Source organism: Stegostoma tigrinum, chromosome 10 (genome assembly GCF_030684315.1).
Source record: "Stegostoma tigrinum isolate sSteTig4 chromosome 10, sSteTig4.hap1, whole genome shotgun sequence".
In the NCBI taxonomy this organism is placed as follows: Eukaryota; Metazoa; Chordata; class Chondrichthyes; order Orectolobiformes; family Stegostomatidae; genus Stegostoma; species Stegostoma tigrinum.
The window spans coordinates 6,737,327-6,744,930 of NC_081363.1; the positions used below are offsets into that span (position 1 = coordinate 6,737,327).

Sequence of the window (7,604 nt, forward strand, 5' to 3'; positions counted from 1 at the left end):
TCTTTACTTGACCCTCTTCATCATTAGGAATCCCACTCTGTTCCCCTGTTCTCAGTCTCTCCCCATGAAGGCATTCCCCCTCCACATTTATCCTAATGCCCATCTTTGGAATCCTACCCCATACTTGGCCATTTCAACCTTGCCACTACAGATCTCAGATCTTTCTTCTACAGAAGGATCAACAGATCCTTCTTCTGTTACATTGCATTCAAAATGCCGGTAATATTTACCGGGACCCCACCTTAAATTCTCACTACCCTTGTTATTTTGCCTGGAAAAGTTGGACAGCATCTGCCCACTTGCTTCCCAATTCAGCGTATTACCTTAGGAATAATGTTTTGGTTAAGATGCGGATACAGAGCACATTCATCAGAATTACATCAGTTATTACGGGGTTAAATTATATTCAGACATTGCATAAACTTGGATTGTATTGACTTTTATAATATATTGAGACTTGAATCAACTCAGTAGCACAATCCAAGATGGAATGTCATAACACCCTTGAGAACTGAACCAGATATCTGTATTTCTTCAGCCTGTCCAAAGCTTCACATTCTCACCATTCTCTGGGTAAAAAGGTTTTGCCTGAATTCCTTACTGAATTTATTAGTGACTACCTTATATTTATGGCTTCTGGTTTTGGACTCCATCACAGACAGAAACATCTTCCCGACCACAAGTGCCACAATCTGATCGCCCATCGGCCTTCTCTGGAGGAAAGATTCCCAGCCTCATCAATCCCTCCTGATAGGTGTACCCCTCAGCTCAAGTATCGCTCTTGAACAGGACTTTCTGCAGTTCTGTACATGCACCGTTCATACGTCAAGCTGCTTATATTCACTGTGAGGATTGTACATTAATCATTTTGTTCAATTGGGACAACTTATACAAAATAACAAACAAGCCTTGGTGACCCACTTAAACCGAATAGCCGTTACCTTAACCTACAATCCAAATAAAACCACTCTCTGTGCCAACCATTAGCTTTTTTTTGCAACCAAAGGTATCAAGTAGTAAAATCATAAAATGGTTACAGCCCAGAAGGAGGCCATTCAGCCTCCAAATGGCTCTCAGCATGAACAATGCAACTAGTCCCATGTTTTCCCCAACCCAACATTTTCTTATTGAGCAGTGAGCACTTATTCAATTCTCTTTTGAAAGACACAATTGAATCTTCCCCCAGCACACTCTTTCACAGTGCTTTTCAGGTTACTAATCAAGGGCTGTAGGAGAATATATCTTCAAGTCACCTTTAGCTTCAATTTACCTTTAATTGTTGCCCACAGTTCCTAATTCTTCTACCGCTAGAAAAGGTTTCATCTTAATTATTCCCCCTAGACACCTTGTCATTTTAAATATCTCTATCAAGTATCCTCTCTTCTCCAATCTTTGCTCCTAACTGTAGTTCCTGAATGCTGAAATCATTCTCACAAAATCTGTCCTACATGTTTTCTAAAGTCTTTCATTCTTCCAGAACTGGATACAATACTTCAGTCAAGGCGAAAGACTTTCTTCATAAATCATAGAATCCCTACCATGTGGAAACCGGCCATCCAGCCCAACAAGTCCCTCAGAGTATCCCACCCAGACCAATCCACCTATAACTCACCCAATCTACACATCCCTGAACAGTACAAGCAATTTATTATGACCAATCCACCTAACCTGCACATCTTTGGACTGTGGGAGGAAACCAGAGCACTCAGAGGAAGCTCATGCAGATACAGAGAGAATGTGCAAACTCCACACAGACAATCACCCAAGGCTGGAATTGAACCCAGGTCCCTGGCACTGTGAGGCTGCAGTGCTAACCACTGAGCCACCGTGCTGCCGTTTGAAAACTGAGGATGGCCACACTATCAGAACACAGGGCATTAAGGTCGTGGCTAGAATTCTACAGACTTGGTCGGTATGGGGATTGAACCCATGACTTTGGCATTATTAGCACCAAGCTCTAACCAGCTGAGCTAACTGACCGCCAGAAAGCTCACTGTAGTTTCCTTGCTTCTGTTAGAAACTTCAGGGTCCTACAAGTCTTTTCAACTACTTTCTCAACCTGTCTAGTCACCTTCAATGACTTTTGCACATGTAAGCCTGAGCCTCTCTGGTTCTGTACCCATTATAGAATCGTGTTCTTCTTCTACACAGTTCCAATTTCATCAAAGATAGCTGGTTTTCAGTCTTTTATTTTAAATTCATTCATGGAACATGCACACCCTTGGCTAGGACAGCATTTATTATCCAACCCTAATTGTCATGGAGAAAGTGTTGGTGATCTGCATTCCTGAACCAGTATATGGTCTCTGGGTGAAGGGTCACCCAAAACACAGTTGGGGAGGGAGTTCCAGGATTTTGACCCATCAGCAGTGAAGAAACAGTGATACATTTCCAAGGTTAGTATGTGACTTAGAGAGCAATGTGTAGGGGGTGGTGTTACCATGCATCTATTGATCTTGTTCTTCTAGGTGGTAGCGGTCACAGGTTTGGAAGGCACTTTCAAAGGAACATTGCTAAGTAACTGCAATGCATCTTGGGGATTACACCACTGTTATCACTACGTCATGCTAGTAGTGAAGGGAGTGCATATATAGTGCCAAGCAAATGGGGTGCTTTGTTCTGGATGGTGCCAAGCTTCTTGAGTGTTGTTGGAGCTGCACCCATCCAGGCAAGTGGGGAGTATTCCATCACACTCCCGACTTGTGCTTTATAGATGGTGGGCAAGATTCGGGGATTCAGGAGCTGAGTTACTCACTGCAGTTCAACAATATCCACTTTTAAAAAGTTAATAACACTTCTGTGAGGTGTTGTGGGTGGTGTTGCTACATTGAAGAGGTGGCATGAATGCAGGTTGTCGCAGTGCTGCTGCACACCTTCCTATTTAAATAAATGCTTGGCAGTACGTGCCTTCTTTAAGTAGTGTTTAAGAAGTTGTTAGTTTACATCTTGCACTCATCAGAGCTAGGAGGCAAGAAAGAGACTTGAGAAAAGAGACACTGTTTCACACAACATGAGAAGAGGGTGCTGATTAGTTGAGCCATCATTGGCATGGTGTTGCAGAAAGAACCGTTAACTGTCAATCTTAACTGTCGGACCAGACAAGTAGATTCTGAATAGTCATGGCTTTGCCATAAGGATACAGTAGAATTTCCAAGACCCTTTCTTCTCCTGTTCCTGGAAGTTTAGTTCCTTCATTAAGAAAGACATTGACTATAAAAGTGAGGATGCGATGCTTCACTTGTACAGAACATTGAATGAGACCACATTGAGTCATACAGTACAGAAACAGACCCTTCGGTCAAACCAGTCCGAATCATGTTCCCAAACTAAGATAGTCCCACCTGCCCACTCCTGGCCCATATCCCACCAAGCCTTTCCCATTCATGTCCTTATCCAAATATCTTTTAAACATTGTAACTTTACCAGCATCCACCACTTCCTCTGGAAGTTCATTCCACGCATGAACAATTCTCTGTGTATAAAGGTTGTCCCTCGTGTCATTTTAAATCTTTCTCCTCTCACCTTAAAAATATACCCCCTAGTCTTTAAATCCTCTACCCTAAGGAAAAAAAAATCTGCCGTTCACTTTATCCATATCCCTCATGATTTTAAAGACCCCTATAATGTCATGCCTCAACCTCCTATGCACCAGTGAAAAAAGATCCCAATCTATCCAGTTTCTCCTGTAACTCAAACCCTCCATTCCCATAGCACCTTGAATATTATGAGCAGTTTCAGTCTCTTTACTTATTGAAGGTTGGAAATGTGTTCGAAGCAGTTCAGGGGGATTTTATCAAATTGATACCTGGAATATGTAGGTTGTCTTATGAAGAAAGAAAGTGCAGACTGGGCTTGTTTTCACTGATTTGACTAAAGTTTATTAGACCTTAAATGGTCTTGACGAAGTGAACATGAAGAGGTGTTTCCTGTTCTGGATCAATCCACTATGAGAGTTATAAAGTCCTGGATCACCCTTTTAGGACATAAGTTTTTTTTGTCTTGAAGAGATCTGTGTGGCTTTGGAACTTTTAGCTGCAGAAGTTGGGGTCATCGAATATGTTTCATGCTGACGTAGATGGATACTTGTTTACAAAGGAATCAAAGGTTATCAGGGATAAATGGGAAGGTGGAATTTGAACAACACACAAATCATCCAAGATCCTACTGATTGATGATATGGTTTGAATAGCGTAGTCCTCCCAGTTCATGTGTTTTTATATTTTCTTCATGTCTGCATTAAGTGTTCAAAGGCATCTCACTGTGTCAAAACACTCAACCCTCATAAAGATTAGGAATGTTCAAAATGTTCTTGAACATAATCACGAATGGTGTCTTTCCAAATAGCTAGGCACCTATTTCTTAATCTTAGGGAACAAAATCTTTCTGATTATCTTTTATTGAGGAGGCTTATTTTAAAGCTTGGGTAAATACAAATTGTGTTAAAATACGATTAGTATTACAAGTAACTTTTTCCTGTAGAAAAATGGTGAAAAGTTTGATTTATTGTATTGTAGTCAAATGTACCTATGTACAGTGAAAAATTTTGTTTTGCAAGCAGTACAGGCAGGTCATAGCAAACAAGGGCATGCAGATCAGAGGGGGCTTAGACAGAGTAAGGTATACAAGGGTATGGCTGCACAGGAGGCGCACAAAGCAAGATCAACATTATTTGAAATTTGGGAGGTCCATTCAGCAGTGTAATAACAGCGGGAAAGAAGCTGTTCTTGAACCTGTTGGTGTGTGTTCAAGCTTCTGTATCTTCTGCCTGATGAAAAAGGTCGGAAAAGAGTATGACCGGATGGGAGGGGTCTTTGATGATGTTGGCAGCCTTTCTGTGACAACAAGAAGTGTAAACAGAGTTCATGGATGGGAGGTCGGCTTCCGTGATGGCCTGGGCTGTGCGCACAACCTTCTGTAATTGCTGTACCAGGCTGTTTTGCACCTGGATAGTAAATTTTCTGTGGTGCATTTGTAAAAGTTGGTGAGGGTCTTTATGGACACGCTGAATTTCCTAAGCCCCCTTAATCTAGAAATGTGACATATTGTGTGCATTTTATTGTGTATCAATGTACATGTAAATATAATTTTCAGTGTGTAAGCACGTGCGCTTGTGTGTGTGTGTGTGTGTGTTTGTGTGTGTCTGTGTGTGTGTGTGTAGGTCTGTGTAGGTGTTCCTGTGTGCTCCTGTGCTTGAGCAGCCAGGACTGAGAAATGATCATTCAAATCCATTCTTCAATCCCACACTACACCTAGAATGCTCTGAGAAACATGAAGTTCCTTCCGCAGTCTTCCCTGAAGAGAAAAATCAAACGCGACAATTCAATATTTCGATAACATTGAGCAGACATTGATTTCAACTCTCACTTTTCCCCTGTATGTCTTCATAGGAAACCAGGGCACAGCTCTTACTCAAGGTTGATCAAACTGTACTTGAGCTCCCTTCAGCCTGTACTCATCATTTGAGCTAAGTGGCCTTTTTAATTCAACTTCATCCCTCTAGGGAGAGCTATTTCAGTTTCCTTACCACTTTAGATTCTCGGCTGGGACCAGTAACAAACCCTACATTATGTCTACAAGCATATGATGGACGGGGTATATTGGAGAGTTTTGCTCATTGGTTACAGCAGTGGTGGACACCCTGCTGGACAAATGTTTCTGCCTGTAGCTATGAATAAAAAATCCCAGGTTTGTTTCCAGGCTGATTCTAAGTTAAACAATCTCTGCTACAGTAGTTACAGAGCCATTCAGTTGTACAGCACATAAGCAGACCGTTCGGTCCAACTTATAGATAGAATCCCTACAGTGTGGAAACAGGCCCTTTGGCCCAACAAGTCCGCACCGACTCATTGAGCATTTCACCCAGACCCATCCCCCTATAACCCACCTAAACTACACATCCTTGAACTCTATGGGCAATTTAGCATGGCCAGTCCACCTGGCCTGGACACCTTTGGACTGTGGGAGGAAACCAGAGCACCTGGAGGAAACCCACGCAGACACAGGGAGAACGTGCAAACTCCGCACAGACAGTCGCCTGAGGGTGGAATCAAATCCAGGTCCCTGGTGCTGTGAGGCTGCAGTGCTAACCACTGAGCCACCGTGCTACACCAGTATCCGTGCTCACCAGATATCCTGAATAAATTTTGTCCCATTTGCCACCATTTGGCCCATATCCCTCTAAACCCTTCCTATCCGTATACCCATCCAGATGCCTTTTAAATGCTGTAATTGTACCAGCCTCCACCACTTCCTCTGGCAGCTCATTCCACACATGCACCACCTTCTGTGTGAAAAAGCTACCCCTCAGGTCCTTTTCAAATCTTTTCCCTCTCACTTTCAGCCTACACCTCCTAGTTTTGGACTCCACTACCCCAGGGAAAAAGGCTGCTCACCCTATCCATGCCCCTCATGATTTTATAAACTTCTATAAGGTCCCCCCTCAGCCTCCGACACTCCAGGGAAAATAGCCCCAAGCTATTCTGTCTCTCCCTATAGCTACTGTCACTTGGTCTCAACCAGGTACTGTCTCCCAAGTGTCCTAGCCGACAGTTAGCCCTCAAACAGTTCCTTTAACTGGCGAAGACTGAAAGAACTGCGGACGCTGTAAATCAGGAACAAAAACAGAAGTTGCTGGAAAAGTTCAGCAGGTCTGGCAGCATCTGTGAAGGGAAAGAACAGAGTTAACATTTCGAGGCCAATGACCCTTCCTCAGAACTGGACCCGAAATGTTAACTCTTGTTTTTTTTCCTTCACAGATGCTGCCAGACCTGCTGGGCTTTTCCAGCAACTTTGTTTTTGTTCCTGAAACAGATGATTTTCTCATGATCACATTGTGTGCACTAACTGCTTGCTATGTTTCCTAACTTACAACAGTGATTACATACCAGTATATTCCAGCTCTTGCAAATGTTTTCAGACATCCTGAAGATGTGAAACAAGCTGCAGAAATGAACACTCGTTTATTTCCTTCCTGCCCCTGATATTTTACTGCCTCTTTTTCATTCTCTTTCTGCCTCCCTCGATCCATTAAGGGTTTGAGCAAAAGTAGCAGCGACATAACTCAACCTCAGGAGATTCTAGTGCTAGCTCACTCTCCCTATCCAGGGAATTGTGCCCCAGCTTGCTGTGCTAGACTGCTATTAGGGCTGTTACAACAGGGACCACACTTGGAGTCACTTATATATTGAATAACAGATATCCGGGAGTGAGTTAAAGACTGGAAGTTAATTTAGGAGTTCAGGTGGTTTATATACAGAATGACTGATACCCAGAAGTGAGTTACAGGCTGGAATCTAATCAAAGGATTCAGGGTAGTTTGTCTACAGTATAACAGGTACACGAGAGTAACTTATACAGCCTGGAATCTAGCCAAAGGGCTCAGGGTGTTTTATACATAAAATAACAGATACCTGGGAGTGAGTTACAGACTGGAATCTAAGTGAGGGGTTCAGGGTGGTTTAGAAACAGAATGACGAATGCTCAGGAGTGAGTTAGACTTGGAATTTAATCGAGATGTTCAGGGTTTATACATAGAATTACAGATGCCCGGGAATGAGTTACAAACTGGAATCTATTCGAGGGGTTCTAGGTGGTTTAACATATCC

The 7,604-nt window shown here is 42.7% G+C and overlaps 1 non-coding gene across 1 annotated transcript; it reads right to left on the bottom strand.

The window, feature by feature from the left end:
- Window positions 1-1,906: 1,906 nt before the first annotated feature.
- On the bottom strand, window positions 1,907-1,980 carry trnai-aau (transfer RNA isoleucine (anticodon AAU)). The gene has a single exon. It is a non-coding gene; the product is annotated as a tRNA-Ile (tRNA).
- Between the last annotated feature and the right edge of the window lie 5,624 nt (window positions 1,981-7,604).